Raw genomic sequence first — 22,824 nt, forward strand, 5'->3', positions numbered from 1 at the left:
TGTTTTTGTAATAGAGGGTCTATTATGTTGCAATGGCTGGTCTGAAACACTATGCAAATCACACTGTCCTGGAGCTAACAGATCGATCTGCCCCTGATCTATTGCAACCAAGTGCTGTATATGCTACCATGCCTAGCAACAGAAAATTTAAAGATATACCTTTTAATCAAAATTCACCGATTTATAATTTCTATGTTGGATGGTATTTCTTCTTTGCAGTAGTCAAAATGTAAAATAAAAAAAAATCATAAAAAATAGGGATGTACCTGAATTTTTTGAGACCTCTAAAACTACAATTACCCAAAACCAGGTCTGAGAATACTGTATGATGTTGAGGATCTGCAATTGTTATGTTTACACTATTTTTGTTAATCACAAAACACTCCTCAGCAATTTTTGGAAATTTTTCAGAAAACTATCTTCCAGAAGACGTTAAATGTTGTCAAAACAATTCCCCAGCTTTTTCTACATACTCTATCTATATTGAGAAACACCTGTGAAGTCATTGCCAACTTCTTAAAAAACCTGTAAGTTCTCAATTTCATTATGATTACTGCCCTACAAAAATTTGGCCTATAATGTAAAGCTTTGGAGTATAAAATTACGTTCTCAGGTTTCGGGAACTAAAATATGTTTGAGCAAAAACAGCAATTATTAAACAATTTTGATGATCATCTTTCAAAGTCAAAGTCTATATAGTTTTGTCTCAGTGTGGTAGGTGGAAAGTAATTGTCAGTCAATCATTGTACTGGGAGAACACTCAGTTATTGAAATTATTTATCTAAAAAAATGATGTAAACAAAATTATCCAAAAAAATGTCAAAGAATGATTCCTAAAGATATTCTTCTATACTCATAGATTGGTGCCTTGTCTAGTCACCAGACAGTCTCCTGTCAGAAGCAGATGGGAGGAGGTGCAAAGTACAACACCTAGACAATATAAGAAGCTTCTAAATTGAAGGTCTCCATAGGGACCCTCCACTTTGAGATCAGGGAACCCCACAAATGAGAGGGAATATGAAAGGATGGAGTACACCAGGAGAACATAGCCCACTGAATCAACCAATCCAGGCTCATATGGGATTACAAACAGTGAAGAGCTAATCATGGGACTTGTACCCATTTGCACTAGGTCCTGAGCATATATGTTATGGCTATTATCTTATTCTTGTGTGAATCCTGACAGTGGTAATGTGTATGACTATGACTCTTTTGCCTGCTCATGGAACTCTTTTTCTCCTATTGAATTGCTGTGTCTATCCTTGATATGAGGATATGGGAGCCTTCATCTTATCTTATCATGTCCTGTTTTATGGTGTTTAATTGTTGGCTCAGGGAGACTTGCTCTTTGCTGCAGGGAAACAGAGGGGAAGTAGATCTGGGGGAAAAAGGAGATTGGGTTAAGCTGGAACGAGCTGAGAGAGTGGATACTGTCAGGATGTATTATATAAAAGAAGGATCTCTTCAATAAAATTAAAATAAAATAAAAACATCCTGGAATATTCATAAAAATAAAATCTATAACATGGGAAAAACAGTAGAGATCTGGTTACTCTGATAGCCTAGATCATTTTGACAATTTGTCATGATGAAGCTTTTAAGTAGAAAATAAATATATTCTATAGCCACTAATAGGTATCGTTTCTTACTCAATCATTATTTATTTTCATATTATTGATAGACCATGAATGCCATGAATGATGAAATATTTCCTATTGATCCATAAGAGACATTCAATGAAGTTTTGCTCATTGTAAACGATAGCTTGAATTTTTCAGGAGTCTTCATAATTATGTTCTTGAAGAGCTTATTTTTGTTTCATTTTTAATAGTAAATAATAGATTTCATAAAAATTGTAATATTTTAAGAAAAAGTGACTTTTTCTTCCAAAGCTGTCCTTGAAAATCACAGGTATATAATATTTTTCTGCTATAACACTGGAAGATGTGTGGAAATGTCATTTGTCCTTTAGGAATGGCATAGAATGTGTTTGTCCTTGACTACAAAGCTGTTGGAGCTGTAGCAAAGAATCAAAGGCTAGTCCATTTACAGATCAATCTCCTTTCTTATTCTGTTACTACAATGTCTTTTGATTTAGATCCTTCCACCACAGTTTCTCCTTGACCTTTCATGTATTTCACCAATTTATACCCTTAATTTTTGTAATCAAAAATAATACAGCAGTATAGTTGAATAATCACACATATAAATATGTTTTAAAATTAAATATATCTTATAATTTTCTGTGATATTCATACTTCTAGGTGAACTTTCTCAAATTACACAACTTTTCTTTGATATGCAACTGTACAGAAAATATCTCATAGACTTGTAACTTTTTAAAACTTTACTATGCCATCAGAAGTGTACACTCAATGTCAATGTGTTTTAATTTTTTATTTATACAGTATTTTTCTCTGTGTCTCTGCCTGTTCTGGAACTCCCTATGTAAAACAGGCTGCCCTCAAACTCATTCTGATCTGCCAGCCTCTGCCTCCCAAGTGCTGGAGTTAAAGGTATATGTTACCACTGCCCAGCTGACAATGCCTTTTCTTATTAAATAACAAGTTGGGCACCTTTCACAAGATCACATACCAATAAAATTAATATTAAAATCATATGATATTCCCCTTGCTTGCATATTTAAAAATGCTGAATGATTTTTTTATAGATGAACTTTAGTGATATTGAATGAGCCTTGCAGACAAAGCCTTGAGTTCATGTTCCATTATAAGAAAATTCAAATATCTTCACCAATGCAGTCTTCTTTTTCTGGCTCTCTATCCAACCAGATTTTCTCAAGAGGAAACAGACATGATTTTCACAAACATGTAGCAATATGTAAAGTGACCTCTGACACCTCTAGAGACATTTAACTTTCATATACAAATTCTTAAGTAAAAAACCTGATGCCCAGTTTTACCACTTCCTAGATACTCTTCAGGGAAAAGTTCCTTGCTCTCTCTGCATCATACATTGATGATTTCAAGTATCTGGAAAACAGCAGCACAAACCATAGGACTTTGAGACCAGTGTGAACAGGACTGGGTAAACTGAAGGTGATCACAGGAAATGTGAGTGACTGCCATCATCATAGCTTCACTACGTCATTTAAAGAGCTTCTTAGCAATGTTGTGATTTTTAATCAGTTTCTGTGGGATTTGGAGTCTTGATCAAGAAAATACTTATAATTTGTGTTATATCAGCTACTAAAATGAATCTAAAATTGCTTCTTTTCATTCATAGATTATAATGGTGAATTTCCAGCTATTTTCTTCATTTATTAAAACTATCTCTGGTGTGGGAAGTCCTTCTGTCTATGTGTTGCTTTTATCGGTTAATGAATAAAGAACTGTCTTGGCCTATAACATGGGAAGAGGAAGGTGGAGTCAGAGAGAAGCCATGGAGCTACCAGAGATAGACACTCAGGACTTTAGCCGGTAAACCACAGCCATGTGGTGATATACAGATTAATAGACATGGGTTAAGTTAATATGAGTTAACCAATAAGAAGCTAGAGCTAATGGGCCAAGCAGTGATTTAATTAATACAGCTTATGTGTGATTATTTCAGGTCTAAGCTAGCCAGGCAGCTGGAAACCAACAAGCAGGCCTTCCACCAACATATATCAGGTTTTTATATTAGCTCTCTGTCTAGGAAATGAGTAATGCAGCTCTTCCTTTGTGTTCTGGAAAACATTCCAAGCACTTGAAAGTGACAGCCTACAGACATATATCAACGTTCCTTAAGAATTCATTAGGCATATTATTTGAGAGCAACCATCATTATGATAATCTTTCCTAACGGTTTGTCAGTTAGATCAGTTCAGGTGTTTTAACACTTAAGTGTAACTTAAAACCTTAGAGGAAATGTATTTCTTTAGATTCACATTCTCTTTTATTTTCTTTTTCTTATTATTTATTTATTTATTTTTGGTTTTTCGAGACAGGGTTTCTCCGTAGCTTTTTGGTTCCTGTCCTGGAACTAGCTTTGTAGACCAGGCTGGCCTCGAACTCACAGAGATCCGCCTGCCTCTGCCTCTCGAGTGCTGGGATTAAAGGCATGCGCCACCACCGCCCGACTCTCTTTTATTTTCAAGATTTATAAATAAATTTTTATTTCCAAAGGGTTGAACCAATCTTCCTGTAACCCCTCTCAGATTCCTCTTCTGTCTTCTTCTAGTTGTCTATTCTTTTCATTTCTTGGATGGCCATTGTTTTCCATGGGAACTGTGGAAGTCGTTATCGTACTCAGTAAACAACCCCTTTTCCAATTGCCCTTACAACTAGCAAGCATTTCTGTCCTGATTTACATTGCTGTGGCTCATCCAAGACTTCACAAGGTCACCATCGATGCTAGTGAAACATTTAGTCACCCCCTTATGTCTCTGACTCCAGCAGAAGACAGTACTTTTTCAAGATTTGCGTCTTCTTCTTTGCCTGTCCTTGATTGGACCTACCTTTTACAAGGCCTGACAGCAATTTATTAAGGAAATAAGGCAGGGACTTCAAATAGATTCTACTATTACTCATGAGGCTGATTTTTTCCACATGTTTTTACTATCCATATTGTCTTTAAGAATCAAGTAGAAAAAAACCCTTATGACATAATATTCATCTTGATTTTTCTTTCAGTTATTAAACTTAATTTCCTCCTCCCACCTGCTTCATTAATACTCTTTCTCATACTCACTGGATTAGAAAGACATTCTATAATTGTTTTACAGAACTTTGTCCTCTCTGCTTTCAGTTACTGTTCCTGTACTCCCTGACTTCTTGGTTCTGCTCCAGAAGTGTCTATCAGAGATACCATGAACCAAGGCAGAGGTAATATTTACCAATATGTCACAGAAAGCTGTGCCTAGCATATGGGAGGCTCTAAAATATGTTATTCTCTTTCAACACCATAGATAGAAAGTAATTATCATTTAATCATAATTTTAGGAGATGTCTCATCAGATTATGTACTGAGGTTGTTTATCTTAAAAGTATTTAAGATGGCAAGCATATGTGAGCATCCAGTGTATGTATGGCAAATAAAAATCTGTGAAATATAGCAGTATAATCATTTGATCAATGAGATAATCCATCTTTTTAGCTGTTCCATGACAAAAGTATAACTGAAGAGAACTTTTCCTGTGCAGACAGAAAATATACACACGTATTTACTGTAAATGGTAATAGGTCATGTTTGTCAACCAATGTAGAGATACAATGAAGATCAAACAAATAAGGATATCCAAAAGGCAATATGTGAGTTGCTGAGGAATCCCATCAGGACGGGTGAGTGTGTGCTATCCAGGGGCGGACTGTCCCGAAAGAGAGCACAAACCCCCCTCCCCTAGCTCCTTCTGCAGGGCTGTCTTTCTTTTGCATGACCCAGCCCCCCCAGCACTCCTCCCCAACCCTGCCCTGCTGTATGCTAGGACCAGTGCTCAAGAACAGTCCTAAGCTCCTACACTAAGGCTACCCACCCAGAGCGGTGAGTGCCTGCCTACCGGGCAGGCCTCAGGGTCCCCTGTAAGGGAGCCCGGGCACCTTCAGCTCTGGCGCCAGGCTTCCTGTGCGCACCTGGATACCCCCTCCCCCTTGTTCCCTTCATCCATCTGGCCCTGGATCTTTGGGCTACCGGCGGCCCTGTTTAATTGCTGAGGAATCCCATCTGGACGGGAACGGTTCATGCTTCTACACTGAAGAGATATACCCAGAGAGTCAATCACACCAAAGACTGGACCAAGACACCAGGGCTCTCCTGGCTCCATTTGAAGGAAGAGATGGGAAGGCACCAATGCAAGAATTCCTCCAACAACCTGAAAGGCAAGATGACACCACCAGAATCCAGGGATCCCGAAATAAGAAGAACTGTACACCCTACTCCAGAAGAAATAGAAGATATCGACTCAAAAGTGAACTATATGAAAAGAATAGAGGACCTTAAACAAGAGGTGAAAAACTGCCATAAACAATTAGAGATCACAAACAAAAAGGTAGAGGAAATGAATAAATCGCTCAAAGACACGCAAGAAAACCAAGAGAAACAAGAAAAACAATCAAACAGGTTAGGGAAGCGGTTCAAGAGTTGAAGAATGAAATGGAAGCAATGAAGAAAGCACAAGCCGAGGGAAGAATGGAGATGGAAAATCTGGGTAAACGAACAAGAACTACAGAAACAAGTACTAACAACAGATTACAAGAGATAGAAGAATGTCAGACACTGAAGATACCATAGAGAAAATAAACACACTGATCAAAGAAAACAGCAAAACCAACAAATTCTCATCACCAAACATTCAGGAAATCTGGGACACAATCAAAAGACCAAACCTAAGAATAATTGGAGTAGAAGAAGGAGAAGAAGGGCTGCTCAACGGTCCAGAAAATATACTTAATAAAATTATAGAAGAAAACTTTCCCAACCTGAAGAAAGAGGTACCTATGAAGGTTCAAGAAGCATACAGAACACCAAATAGGCTGGATCAAAAAAAAAAAAAAAACATTTCCTCGCCGTATAATAATCAAAACACAAAATATACAGAATAAAGAAAGAATATTAAGAGCCGCAAAGGAAAAAGGCCAGGTTACTTATAAAGGTAAACCTATCAGACTTACAACTGACTTCTCTATGGAAACCATGAAAGCCAGAAGGTCCTGGATAGATGTACTGCAAAAACTAAGAGATCATGGATGCAAGCCCAGACTACTATATCCAGCCAAGCTTACGTTCACTATAAATGGAGAAAACAAAATTTTCCAGGATAAAAACAAATTTAAACAATATGTAGCCACAAATTCAGCCTTGCAGAAAATAATAGAAGGAAAATCACTAACCAAGGAGTCCAACCATACCCACAATGACTCAGTCATCTAGAGACTCTTCACCAACACAAATCAAAGAAGGGAAACACACAAACCCTACTACTAAAAAAGTGACCGGAGTAAACAACCACTGGTCATTAATATCACTTAATGTCAATGGACTCAACTCACCTATTAAAAGGCACAGGCTAAGAGATTGGATACGAAAACAGGATCTGACATTCTGCTGTTTACAAGAAACACACCTCAACCACAAAGACAGGCACCTACTCAGAGTAAAGGGCTGGGAAAAGGCTTATCAAGCAAATGATCCTAAGAAACAAGCAGGTGTGGCCATACTAACTTCTAACAAAGTTGACTTCAAACTTAAATCAATCAGAGGAGATGGAGAGGGACATTTTATACTCATAACAGGAATAATTCATCAGGATGAAGTCTCAATCCTGAATATCTATGCCCTTAATATAAAAGCACCCACGTACATAAAAGAAACATTGCTAAAATTCAAGGCAGCCATCAAACCACATACACTAATAGTAGGAGACTTCAACACTCCTCTCTCACCAATGGACAGGTCAATCAAACAGAAACCTAACAGAGAAATTAGAGAATTAATGGAGGTAATGAAGCAAATGGACTTAACAGACATCTATAGATTATTCCACCCAAAGAGGAAAGAATATACCTTCTTCTCTGCAGCTCTTGGAACCTTCTCGAAAATTGACCACATACTCGGTAGCAAAGCTAACTTACACAGTTACAAAAAAATATTAGTAACCACTTGTGTCTTATCAGATCACCATGGATTAAAGTTAGAATTCAACAACAATCCTACCCCCAGAAAACCTACAAACTCATGGAAACTGAACAGTCAACTACTGAACCATACCTGGATTAAGGAAGAAATAAAGAAAGAAATTAAAGTCTTCCTTGAATTCAATGAAAATAAAGAAACAACATACTCGAACTTATGGGACACTATGAAAGCAGTGCTAAGAGGAAAGTTCATTGCACTAAGTGCCCAATTAAAGAAAACAGAGAAAGCACATATTGGAGACTTAACAGCCCACCTGAAAGATCTAGAAAAAAAAGAAGCAGACTCACCTAGGAGGAGTAGAAGACTGGAAATAATCAAACTGAGGGCTGAAATCAACAAAATAGAAACACAGAAAACAATCCAAAGAATCAATGAAACAAAAAGCTGGTTCCTGGAGAAAATCAACAAGATTGACAAACCCCTATCCAAACTAATCAAACGGCAGAGAGAGAATACACAAATTAATAAGATCAGAAATGAAAAGGGGGACATAACCACAGACACCAAGGAAATTCAGAGAATCATTAGATCTTTTTACAAAAGCCTGTATAACACAAAACTGGAAAATGTAAAAGAAATGGACACTTTTTAAGATAAATACCATATACCAAAGTTACACCAGGACCAGGTGAACAATCTAAACAGACCTGTTGGCCGCGAAGAATTAGAAGCTGTTATCAAAAACCTCCCTACCAAAAAAAGCCCAGGTCCAGATGGCTTCAATGCGGAATTCTACCAGAACTTCCAAGAAGAGCTAATACCTATACTCCTTAACATATTCCACAATATAGAAACAGAAGGGTCATTACCTAATTCCTTTTATGAAGCTACAGTTACTCTGATACCAAAACCACACAAAGACTCAACCAGGAAAGAGAAATACAGGCCAATCTCACTCATGAACATCGACGCAAAAATTCTCAACAAAATACTGGCAAACCGAATCCAAGAACACATCCGAAAAATTATCCATTATGATGATGTAGGCTTCATTCCTGAGATGCAGGGCCGGTTCAACATACGAAAATCTATCAATGTAATCCAGCATATAAATAAACTGAAAGAAAAATACCATATGATCATTTCATTAGATGCTGAAATAGCATTCGACAAAATTCAACATCCATTTATGTTAAAAGTCTTGGAGAGATTAGGGATACAAGGGTCATACCTAAATATAATAAAAGCTATATACAGCAAGCCGACAGCTAACATCAAATTAAATGGAGAGAAACTCAAAGCCATCCCGCTTAACTCAGGAACACGACAAGGCTGTCCACTCTCGCCATACCTCTTCAGTATCGTGCTTGAAGTTCTAGCAATAGCAATAAGACAACATAAGGGGATCAAGGGGATTCGAATTGGAAAGGAAGAAGTTAAACTTTCGTAATTCGCAGATGATATGATAGTGTACTTAAGCGACCCCCAAAACTCCACCAAAGAACTTTTACAGCTGATAAACAGCTTTTTGAATGTGGCAGGATACAAGATCAACTCCAAAAAATCAGTCGCCCTCTTATACACAAAGTATATGGAAGCAGAGAGGGAAATCAGAGAAGCTTCACCTTTCACGATAGCCACAAACAGCATAAAATATCTTGGGGTAACTCTAACCAAGGAAGTGAAAGATCTATTTGACAAGAACTTTAAGGCATTGAAGAAAGAAATTGAAGAGGATACCAAAAAATGGATGGACCTCCCTTGCTCTTGGATTGGGAGGATCAACATAGTAAAAATGGCAATTCTACCTAAGGCAATTTATAGATTCAGTGCAATTCCCAACAAGATCCCATCAAAATTCTTCACAGATCTGGAGAGGACAATAATAAACTTTATATGGAAAAACAAAAAACCCAAGATAGCCAAAACAATCCTATACCATAAAGGATCTTCTGGAGGCATTACCATCCCTGACTTCAAACTCTATTACAGAGCTACAGTAATGAAAACAGTGTGGTACTGGCATAAAAACAGAGAAGTCGACCAATAGAATCGTATAGAAGACCCAGATTTTAACCCACAAACCAATGAACACCTCATTTTTGATAAAGGAGCTAAAAGTATACAATGGAAGAAAGAAAGCATCTTCAACAAATGGTGCTGGCACAACTGGATGTCAACCTGTAGAAGAATGAAAATAGACCCATATCTCTCACCGTGCACAAAACTCAAGTCCAAATGGATTAAACCCAGCACTCGGGAGGCAGAGGCAGGCAGATCTCTGTGAATTCAAGACCAGCCTGGTCTACAAGATCTAGTTCCAGGACAGGCTCCAAAACCACAGAGAAACCCTGTCTCGAAAAACCAAAAAAAAAAAATCCAAATGGATTAAAGACATCAATATCAGCCCGAACACACTAAAAATGATAGAAGAGAAAGTGGGAAATACCCTACAACAGATGGGCACAGGAGATTGCTTCCTATGTATAACCCCAACAGCACAGACTTTAAGGGCAACATTGAATAAATGGGACCTACTAAAACTGAGAAGCTTCTGTAAAGCAAAGGACACTATCACTAAGACACAAAGGCAACCTACTGACTGGGAGAAGATCTTCACCAACCCCGCAACAGACCAAGGTCTGATCTCCAAAATATATAGAGAACTCAAGAAACTAGACTTTAAAAGGCTAATTAACCCAATTAAAAAATGGGGCACTGAACTGAACAGAGAATTCTCAACAGAAGAAGTTCAAATGGCCAAAAGACACTTAAGGTCGTGCTCAACTTCCTTAGCAATTAGGGAAATGCAAATCAAAACAACTTTGAGATATCATCTTACACCTGTCAGAATGGCTAAAGTCAAAAACACCAAGGATAACCTTTGCTGGAGAGGCTGTGGAGGAACGGGTACCCTCATCCATTGCTGGTGGGAATGCAATCTTGTGCAACCACTGTGGAAGTCAGTGTTTCGGTTTCTCAGGAAATTCGGGATCAACCTACCCCTGGACCCAGCAATACCACTCTTGGGAATATACCCAAGAGATGCCCTATCATATGACAAAAGCATTTGTTCAACTATGTTCATAGCAGTATTATTTGTAATAGCCAGAACCTGGAAACAACCTAGATGCTCTTCAATGGAAGAATGGATGAAGAAAGTATGGAATATATACACATTAGAGTACTACGCTGCGGTAAAAAACAATGACTTCTCGAATTTTGCATGCAAATGGATGGAAATAGAAAACACTATCCTGAGTGAGGTATCCCAGACCCAAAAAGAAGAACATGGGATGTACTCACTCATAATTGGTTTCTAGCCATAAATTCGGATCACGGAGTCTACAATAGGTGAATCTAAGTAAGCTAAGTAAGAAGGTGAACCCAAGGAAAAACATATAGTTATCCTCTTGGCTAAGGGAAGTAGACAAAATTGCCGCGGAGAAAATTGGGATCTTGGGGGTGGGATGGGATGTGGGTAAGTGGAGATGGGGAGAGAAAAGTTAGAAGGGAAGGAGGGGGGGCCTTGGGGAAACAGGAGGATTGGGATAAAGGAAGGTTGGACAGGGGAGCACGGAACCACAATTCTTAGTTAAGGGAGCCACTTTAGGGTTGGCAATAGACCTGACCCTAGAGGGGCTCCTAGGTGCCCAAGCCGAGGTCCCCGGTTAGTTCCTGGGCAGCTGAGGATAGGGAACCTGAAATGACCCTATCCTAGAGAAATAATGACGAATATCTTGTATATCATCATAGAACCTTCATCTGGCGATGGATGGAGATAGAGACAGAGACCCTCACTGGAGCACTGGACTGAGCTCTCAAGGTCCCAATGAGGAGCAGAAGGAGGGAGAACATGAGCAAAGAAGTCGGGACCACGAGGGGTGCACCCACCCACTGAGACAGTGGGGCTGATCTACTGGGAGCTCGCCAAGGCCAGCTGGACTGTGACAGAAAAAGCATGGGATAAAACGGACTCTCTGAACATGGCGAACAAAGAGGGCTGATGAGAAGCAAAGGACAATGGCACGGGGTTTTGATCCTGCTTAATGTGCTGGCTTGGTGGGAGCCTAGCCAGTTTGGATGTTCACCTTCCTAGATATGGACAGAGCGGGGAGGACCTAGGACTTACCACATTGCAGAAAACCCTAACTGCTCTTTGGACTCGAGAGGGAGGGGGAAAGGAGTGTGGGGAGGGGGAGAAGGGTGGGAGGAGGGGGAGAAGGGAGGGAGGAGGGAGAGGGAAATGGGAGGCTGGGAGGAGGTGGAAACTTGTTTTTTTTTTTCTTTTTCTCCTTTTCTCAATTAAAAAAAAAGATTTTATTTTAAAAAAAAGGCAATATGTTCATCTCCAGCCTAGAATGTCTTGAGGGCTTGTTTAAGAATATTCTGGGTATCGACGGTCAATGTTGCCTTCTGAGTTGAGCAACAAGAATTCCATCAAAGACAATTCCATGCTTCAAAACCCTCAGTGGAGTCTGTTACCTTGTGTTCCTACTGAATAACCATGATAGAATGTTGGGGAAGGTATATGAATTTCTTCTCATGTCTACGTATACTGATTCTCTCCTTTAAAATAAAACTATTTTGAGATGATTAAAATTGCTTCCAATGATAAAAAGAACATTGTCTTCTCCTCTCACATCATTCCAACTATGAGAGACAACCTTGGGTGTCAAATGGGCACATCTGGGAAGAGGGAAGCTCAGCTGAAGAATTGCCTCCATCAAATTTTCCTATTGATATTTCTGTGGGAATTTTCTTGATTGCTATTTGATAAGTGGATCCAACCCACTATGAAAAGTGGCACCCATAAGAGTGGTGGGTTTGAAATACACAAAATAGGTAACTAAACAGGAGTCTAGACGGACACCAGTGATCAGTGTTCCTTTGTAGTCTCTGCTTCAAGTTCCTACCTGATTTCTCCCCGTGACAGACTGTAACCTCTAAGAAGCATGCCAAGTTGCTCTTGGTCATGGTGTTTCACATTGGCAGAAAGCAAATAAAAATGCTACCTATATTCTCTAAAACTGGCTCAACATTAATAGTAATTCTAATTACTATAGCATTTATGAATATAAGAAAGCAGAACAAATATACTAGTAAGGGTATAGTGAAACTTCTTAAAAAAAAAGCAAACAGGAGCTTAGCAAGTAGATCCATAGAGAAGAGGATAATAGTTCGTAAATATATCAAGTTATTTATCAAAGCTCACTCTACCAATACAAAGGTTAATTAAAACAGTTGTTTGTCAGTCAAAATTGTTTGCCCAAAGACTAAATTTGAAAAGTATGACATCTATATAGATTTTGTCCATTAGGGAAGATACAAACATAATGGGTATGACTATTGCTAGAAGTTATTGTGTTCCACAAATAATCTCTTCTCTTTGGATGGATGTATTGTTTCATAATGGGCTTATTAATAAGGCTTATATTAGAAAACTTTTCTGCCAGTCCTCATGTACATATACATATGCAATGTATTATGATTACATTTGCATGCTCATTACACTTTCTCATCTACTCCCTGTCCTGCTTACCCTCTTGTTCTTTTTAATTAGTTTTTTTCTTACTTTCAGGCTTTTTTTTTGTGTGTGTAGAGGACCACAATGAAAGTAAGTCTATGATCCCCTTGGCCTACTTTGATCATAAGACAGTGCTCCATAACACTCTTCATAATCTGTGTCTTTTAATTATTTGACCACTTCTTTGACCATGTCTCCTTGTCCTTAAAGGGTGCTACAGCTATCCAATGTAGGACTGAAGACTTAGCAATCACTCATTCATAGGTTCATGACTATTTATGAGCCTGTATTTAGTGTCAGCCTCTGCAAAATCAAGTTTCTCCAATCATGGATGGTAGCAGCACTAGTCTATGGGTATAAACATCTATGTTTAGAAGGTTATTTGACTTTAATCCATTTATTAAATATTACTACCAACTTCCTTGATAGGTACTGTGATCCTCCTAGACACAGGATTTCATTGGAAGACAGTGTCTCCTTGGAAGGAAGGAGAACATACATACCTTCTGATAACTGTGTATTTTAATTTCCTTTAGATATTTCTTAATCATGCAATTCTTGAGCCACAGATATTCAGTTAATTAACTTTACCATATAAATCCAAAATTTATTATATCATAAGTAATAAATAATAAATAAGAGCTCAAACCCCAAAACAATATTAATATTGATAGACACTTATATTTTTATTATAATAAGAATGTAATTATCAATCTTTATGGTTTTATGTCATGTTTTCTAGTGGAGAAATGGGGTCATGAACATTTTGTGTGACAGTTGACTCTTTGATGACTCTTGTGAGAAATGTATTTGGAAGTATTCTGATAAATTTTAGTTGAATGTCGTTTTTTATTATAAAAGTTATAGCATATTTTTACAAAGAAGTATAGAGCTGTAAAAGTTTCTCTGCTTGTGATGTACATGTTTCTTTTTAAAAATTTGCTATTGGTGAAAATAATCTAAGTTATGAATTATTTCAACTTTTTTCATAATCAGTATTAAATTCTGTCCATTTTAAGAAAGACTTCCTTTCTCAAATGCTATGAAAATACTTTTTGTTCATTGATATTTCACTATATTAATTGATACTCTTAATTTCCTACTCCACATGCATATGAATAACACATTGTAGCTTACTTATGTAGTAGAATGTTATACAGTAAGAAAAATTAATGTAAAAGGACATACAGGAAACCCACAGATTACAGAAAACAAATTAAGTCTGTCAAGGCTCTGTCCTATCTACTTTTCATTGGCATAGAACTTAAATGAGCAGTTTTCAAGATGTGCACATAAGATAGAAATACTTTACTTTTAAGTTGAGATTCAGTTTAAAACAAGTGTGCTTGAACTGAAAAGCACAGGTGTGATCTTAGCGCCTTAACACACCTCGTGAACACCATTCCTTGGGGTTAAGCACTTTTACAACATTTAACAGCTTAAGTTTAAGGGCAGCACGTAGATACAGCACTAATGAAAACTGGAACTTCCTCACATGCTCAAGGAACACTGACCATGGAGGTGGGCTTTTCAAAATTCTCTACAAATTAATCAAGCAGAGAAATTAAACAGATCATTTCTATTTGAAAGTATATCTTCAATTTACGGATTTTAATACTTTAAACTTGATTTTAGGATGGATTATCTCTATCATCAATATCTCTGAATTAGTTTGGTCATGACCTTCAGTACTTTTAGTTAGAGACAATGTTTCAAAGTTGAATATGAAATATGAAATCTTTATATTTTAGGATTGTGATGGTCTGGAAAAAGTGCCTCGTAATAGTAAAAGATATTAAAAATAAGATGGAGTTATTTGTGAATATTTTCATCGTTTTAATTTCTTCAATTGAAAAACAAAATTTAAAAGTCATTACAAAATGGTAACTTTTAATGTTAATTAATTACAGATGCTCTAAATATAATACCACAAATTCCATATTCTGCATAAATTGTAGTCTTCATTCAACATTCTTGTGCTGAAAAGCGCACTATACACGTAGTGGCAGATTTACTGTGATCTCTGTCCCCAGTACATGCCTACTGATGATTGTCACATTGCATCCTTACCATGTACATTCCATAATCCAAATCTCCCCTTTCGAAAATTACCCCAGTCCTTCGGCATCTGGCACTAACTTCAAAGGAAAGATATTTTTACTAGCTCATTATATCTTCAAACCAAATATGAAAAAAGTAAAGAACAAGGTTTTTCCGGGTAGTGTAAGATAGAAAAAAGTTAAAAACAAAAATTATGGAGAAAAGACATATAACTCAATTTCCAACAGAGTTGACTTATTCTAAGATTGATTCAAGTAAATTGTGGTTTTAAAATGATAAGCTTTTACTTGTTTGTTCATGGAAAATAAATTGATGAGAGCATCTTCTAAAATTTCCACAAATATATTTTAAAATACTCAAGAATGAGTATATCAGACTTCGAATTATGAATAATGATCTAAGTAGTTAAAATATTCCTCTCTTACAATTTACAAATTGCCGCACTGTACTGAGTTTATTCTGACATTTGTTTAAAATGATATATTTAAAATATTAGAAATCCAAATAAGTCACATATAAAATTGGAAAAGAGATATTTCAGCTGAGCAATTGGTGGTGTTCACTTTTAATCCCAGCACTTGGGAGGCAGAGGCATGTGAATTTCTGTGAGTTTGAGGCCAGCCTGGTCTACAGAGCAAGTTCCGGGACAGATTCCAAAGCTACAGAGAGAAATCCTGTATTGAAAATCCCACCCCACCCCACCCCAAAAAATGAAAGGAAAAAGAGAGTTTATGCACATTGGCAACTAAAGAAGATTTATATTGTAATAATATTTCCTTGAATAAGTAGCTAATAATATTCTCAAACTTAGTTTTAGAATAGAAATATAAAGAATTCATATAACAAGTAAATCTTATAATTCATTTTTTATTAAGTTGTGCTGGGACAATTTCATACATGTAAATAATGCGGTGTAATAACTCTTCTTTGCCCACCATCTCTCATCTTCCTCCCACCACTATCAACTTCACCTGGCCCAGCACAATCCCTTTCCAAGGCCCATAGTTTTATTTTAATTTGTGATCATTGAGTTGGAACAATCTATGAGAACCTGGTGTGGTCAGCTGTGGGTACAGAACTGAATTCAGTTACTCCCTGAATCTATCAGCAGTGAATAGTTCAGCACTCAAGTTTACTGTCCTGCTGAGTTTGTCTCCATCCATGTCTGATTATTGCTAACCCTATTCTTGCATAGGCACAATGCAGGCATCTGAAGGTACTGTGGGCTTTTCATTTTCCTTGTCTTACTCGGAAGATGGCACTTTTCCGTTTCTGTTATCTTCTGGATCGTATATTATTTCTACCTCCCTCCCCCTCCACATGCTATCTAGGAGGGTTGATGAGCTACTTAGAAAAGGTAGTTTAAATGTCCTATTTAGGACTGAGCACTCATCTCTCACTTATTGTCAGCACCTTGTATAGTTATGAGTCTCTGCATTCATCACTCACTGAAGAGAAACATCTTTGATTAAGACAGAGAGTAGATTTGGCTATGGACCTAAACATAAGTAGTTACAAGACAGTTTGATGATGCTATGCCAAGTTAGCTACAGTATTCATCTTACCCCTTAGGCCTATGATGTTTCCTAGCATGACTTGTTGATCAGACTTACAACTCATGGCTTGGAGTTCGTCTGAGAACTGAGCCTCAAATTCAATCAGAGAACAGTTGGTTAACCCCATCACAGACTGCTGTTATTGCACAACTGGGCACATCTTCCTTGTAGGATTGTACTGTGGGTCAAAAGATTCAAAGCTGGGAAAGATCATCAATACCTGTTTTCTCCCAAGCATCCGGCATGGCCAGACTGGCTGACTCAGAAGCTGCAGGAACCCTTCTGTCTCAGCATCAGGATAACAGATGCACACAGCCATACCCAACATTTTTATGTGATGCTAGAGATCTAAGTGCATATTTTCATACGTTTAAACAAGTACTTTACATGCCTAGAAAATTCCTAGTCCTAGTCAGTTACCACTTCTTAAAAATAAGCTGTTGCAGAGAAAAATGTAGAGCTCAATAAAAATAAAAACAACCAACCAAACAAATAAATAAAAATAAAGATTTGGGAATCAGAAAAAAAAAGAAAAAAAAATAAGCTGCTGCTCTTAGATATTTGTTAGTTTGAAGAAGAGACACACTGAAGCCACCGTTTCTTTAAAAGTGTTGCTTGCTCTTTAATCAAAAATCAACTGTAAGGCGGGCGGTGGTGGCACACGCCTTTAATCCCAGCACTTGGGAGGCAGAGACAGGCGGATCTCTGTGAGTTCGAGACCAGCCAGGTCTACAAAAGCTAGTTCCAGGACAGGCTCCAGAAAACACAGAGAAACCCTGTCTCGATAAACCAAAAAAAAAAAAAAAAAATCAAGTTCACCACAATACACATTTCTACATTTCTTTCTGCAGGACTATAACTCCTTCTCAGGGACTTGGTCATTTGAATTTTGTTATGTATTTATTCATTTTCTGATTCAGGGTCTCTTGTGTTTCAGGATGAGCTTGAATTCCTTAGCCAAGGATTTCCTTCAACTTCTAATAGTGTTCTGTCTCCAAGTGTTGGGATCATAGGTATCCACAACCACTCTTGGTTTATGTGGTACTGGAGATGCTATCCATGTCCTGCTCATAAGTCAAGCACTCTATAATTTGAATTTCTTCCCAATCTCATCTCATTTCCTTTACTGACAGGCAAAAAGAATTACAGACATATTCTTCCAAAATAAAATATGTACATACATATATTTTACCAGAAACATTGCTACTATACTCAGAATTGCTTATTAGCGTCTTTTGTCATTTGTTCCTTAGAATTCAAAGCTTAGAATGATTGTACAATTCAAAAGCATCACTGAGTTCTCAGTAGTCCTCATTGTCCGCTATGTTCAGCTAGTCCGGATTTATCACATGCTTTTTCAGACCTAGGCCAGCTGGCCTTGGTGAGTTCCCGATAGAACATCCCCATTGTCTCAGTGTGTGGGTGCACCCCTCGTGGTCCTTAGTTCCTTGCTCGTGCTCCGTCTCCTTCTGCTCCTGCTTTGGACCTTGAGATTTCTGTCCGGTGCTCCCATGTGGGTCTCTGTCTCTGTCTCCTTTCATCGCCTGATGAAGGTTAATATTCATGAGGATGCCTATGTGTTTGTCTTTGGATTCACCTTCTTATTTAGCTTCTCTAGGAACATGAATTATAAGCTCAATGTCCTTTATTTATGGCTAGAAACCAAATATGAGTGAGTACATCCCATGTTTGATCCTACTGTACGTACTGGCTTTGGGGGAGCCTAGGCAGTTTGGATGCTCACCTTAGGAGACCTGGATAGAGGTGGGCAGTCCTTGGGCTTCCCACAGGTCAGGGAACCCTGATTGCTCTTCAAGCAGATGAGGGAGGGGGACTTGATCGGGGGAGGGGGAGGGAAATGGGAAGCGGTTGCGGGGAGGAGGCAGATAAATAAATTAAAAAAAAATGTTGACGAGCACAGGTCTGCTGCTTTGCAGCATGTGCCTTCATTTGGACTTGTCTTACAAATAAATAAATAAATAAATATTTTTAAAAAGAAAAAAAAAGCGTCACCGAGATAATAACTAGAACAAAGACATAAAGCAATTTTACATGTTCTGAAATGGGTTTTCAGTCTCATTGAATACATCATACATGGTCATGAGTAATTGCAGCTAGTCATGGCCCCAACAGAAGGCTCAAGCTTATTGCTCACTTTTAAGTCCTTACTAAAACCCCTCTGTAGCCATTCTTTGATTTATATTCCAGGTTGTCTATGAAGTTCTGTTTACTCATTTTTCAGTCCTAAAGATTGAATAAATAAACGAACACAAGTAGACCCACAAAAAAAGAATACTTCCCGAAAATGGGCTGATACATCCTTCCTCATAAAGCAGCGGGGTCAGCAAGACATGCAGAAGGGGCCAAGAATGATAAATGAGCTTTATGTCAAATAAATAAACCAAAAACTGACATTTAAAAACAATTAAGTGAAGTGAAGGAAAGCAGGCTACTCTTCTTATAGCAGTGCTGATACCAAAAGAAATCATAACATAGACACTGAGTCCATTAAAGGTTGATGGTAGAATACTGGAGATGAATACGTCATTCAGTATGGGGAGGAAATGAGTGCTACAGTTAAGAGAAGTTTTTCAAGTGAGTGGTTATGAAGCACCCCACAATATCCTGTGCTATGCAAAGGCCACCCAAATATATCTCTCTCCCTCTCCCTCCCTCCTTCCCTCCCTCTTTTCTCCCCTCCCCCCTCCCCTCTCTCTCTCTGTCTCTCTGTCTCTCTCTCGTATATATGAGAGCTATATCCTGGTTTTGAAAGGTTTGCCTTCACATTTATAAATTTCACTGCTGTTTTACTTAATGATTTGCCTGGATTGGAATGCTGTCTTATTTATTGGTTCCCAACTATTTAATGGTGCTGCAGTCAAACTTTCATTTTATAAAAACGGCATAATATTTACCCAAGCATCCAATCTATGTTTAAATCTCTGAGACAAAAAGAGTCCTTGTAAATCGTCCAATAGATTTACAGGGATTTCATCAAGTAAAACTCATGTTATTAGCAGAGGTGATGGTGGGGATAATGGGTGGAGAGCAACGATGAATTGAGAATGTCGTTCCCGGTCTATGTTTTTTCTAGTCATCCAATTTAGGCAGGTCATCACAGTTGGACTCCCTACTCTATTAAGTAGAGGGAAGTAAGTTGTCCAGCCATAAACTAGAGGGAAAAGGAGCTATAAACTAGAGAGAAAATGCATTCCAATGACCACTCTAAGTGGAGCCTTCAGAGTTAAACATAATTATGGCTAGTAGATGGTAATCAGACATTACCATTGAAAGCATCTGCTCAAAAATTACTTTTAGTCACTATACTACAATACTACAATACAAATAATACTGTGCTATTGCAGATAGATGAGGTGAATCATTGTCATTTGGCTATATATTTAAGGTTATCTTGTGAGTAGATAGAATCCAAATGGAGTGCCCTTTACTATACACTACATGGTCATACAAATTATACACACACAATGTAGATATTTGTTCATAATTAAATAGCAAGTATGTGTATTTTGTTGGGTTTGGTTTGACTTTTTTTTCCTTTTGCTACCTGGGATACAAGAACTAATAGTCATCCAAGAAGTTAAATCTGTTCTATCACAAGTTTAAAACAAATTGAAATGCAAAAGGAAAAAATAAACAACAACAAAACTAGCACAATAGCATGCCTTCCTTCTAGAAACATACATACATTTTACATTGTTTTCAAAATCATCATCTCTATTTTATATACTTAAACTATGCAATGGTTGATAATTTAGGGGGGTTGAGCTAATATCTAAAAATACAGCTTTTGCTTATTGAAGACTTCTCAGGAGCAATTAACATATGAAAGTTTTCTTTAGTATTTTGCTTAACTGTTGGTAAAAATAAAGCAGACTTTCATTAATTGGCAAATGTTTTAACTTTTTCTTGTATTAGCAGTATTCTTGGTTTTGTTGAATGGTCGGTTTGCTGCCCAGATTCTCATGCCCATGAAATTAGCATTTTGTATCACTATGCTCTTCAAATGTGATACAGTTCATGTGCTACGATAGCATCACAGTTCAGAACCAACATGCCTCTCTGCATAACTAGGTTAAATAGTAGTTCATTTTGTTACAGACATTAACTTTGTGTAGTTTGTAAACTTCAACTTTATGGTGATACCATTGCACTTTGAAAGATAAGCAGTAATATTTTTTTAAACATTTGTAGCTATAGATATTTAAAGGTTTCAGGGAGTGTGTCACAATCATCAGTAGTGTTGAAATTGGCATATAGTCTTGACTCAAGTAAACCAAGTGCAGACAACTAATTTTTGATGCTGTAGATCACAATAAAGTGCATAAAGGTAAAGGGGAGGGGCTTGGGAAGAACTAGGGGATAAATGAGGATAATGCAGGGACTTTGATCAAAGGAGATATATATATATGAAAGGACATATATATGAAATGGTGAACATAAACAAATTAAAAATAATAAATACTTTAACAAATCCCTTATGTACCCACTTTTAAGAGAATGCCTTTTCAGTGAGATGCTGGCTTTTGTTGAAATTCTTAACATTTGCATGCCATATGTTTCCAAGGAATAGAATATTCAATATTTAATAAAATAATTTCAAACCAAAATAATCTTTTGCAGCTGAAATTGTCTTTAGTTAGAATGATGTGTAAAACTCTACTTGATGGAAGATGACTCGGGGAGGGCAGAGACAAGGTTCTCCCAGTTAGACCCCTTTTTTCTCATGTATGCTAAAGGTAATTTTATAACACTCTATTAATGGAAAGATCTAAGCAAGATTAAGAGGGCTCTTGAGTTCCCTCCCATCGCCCAGCGTGTGCTGAAGTGCTTTGAAGGAACTGCTTGCAATGGAATTCTCCCATGCATTAGGACTTCAATCTGTAAAACATCTTTGAAGCCATCCACTTCAGAGTTGTTTTTTTTTTTTTTTTTTTTTAATGAAAATGGAAAGGGTGGTCATAGCTGTCTGGGATACAAAGGTCTTTTCTATATTTCATTCATGATATCACAGAAGGCTTTGTGACAATTTCAGTCAAAAGAAAATGAAGCCATTGAGAAATATTTTAAAAATAAAGTTACAATAATAAATTAGAAGCATATCACAACTAAGATGGCACTCTTAAGGACTTTTGAATATCATTTTTCAAGGTAGAAAACATTTAGCTTGTAGCTCATTCACAAATAATTATGATTTTACATATAGTGCCAAATAATATTTTTACCTGCCAATGTTTTGAACTCAAAAATGTTAGACATCTATTATTGAAGTAAATATTTGAAATTAGTAGCATCAGAGAATAAAATAAAATCTCCAGAGAACCATAATTTAAACATGTACTATATAAAGATATTGATATAACTGTTGCCACATTTAAGCAAAATATCATCTCTTTTGTTCTCCTTTCAATATTCAAGGCATTTTAGTTTCACAGGAGAAGTAAATAGTTTGTCCTTTTGATTTTATATATACATATATAATATTTGGACTTTGTAGCTCATCTGGTCATCACCTACTATCTTATAAGACACTGGAGAAGCTAATATTATCTTTGAGTCTTAATTTCAGTTTTAGTAAAATGAGAGAGACTAGATCATCTATGTTAAAGGCATTGAAGAGAATTTTAAATAATACATCTCTGGTTCTAGATCAATATTATATGTAATAAAATTACAGCAATATGTTATCCACCAAACAGTTCTCTATAGTTTTTTTCAGCATAAATACTTTAATATTTTTTGTTTTATTGTAAAATTTAATTATGATTGGGGAATGATTTCATCTTCTTTACTGAAGATTACTCATATTCTTGAGAAAAATTTAACAGTGTGCAAATCAGTAAACATCAGGTATTTCTTTTATAACTATGAAAACACTTGTTTACTAAGATCATCAAGAGAAGATAAAAAAGTTGATGGTAGATGAGCATTCAAAAGAAAGTCTAAGGGAGAAGAAATAAGAAAACATTGCCATGGAAGGCAGTAGGCCTGGAAAAGGATCAGGTTTCTGGAAGAAGAGCCAACAATCCTGATGTGTCTGAACAGCTGCATCATCTCCCAAGGTAGCTCACAGTGACTTTGGGGGCAGCA

Source organism: Microtus oregoni, unplaced genomic scaffold (genome assembly GCF_018167655.1).
Source record: "Microtus oregoni isolate MIOR12 unplaced genomic scaffold, Mior012 000000F_ref0000247, whole genome shotgun sequence".
Classification (NCBI taxonomy): Eukaryota; Metazoa; Chordata; class Mammalia; order Rodentia; family Cricetidae; genus Microtus; species Microtus oregoni.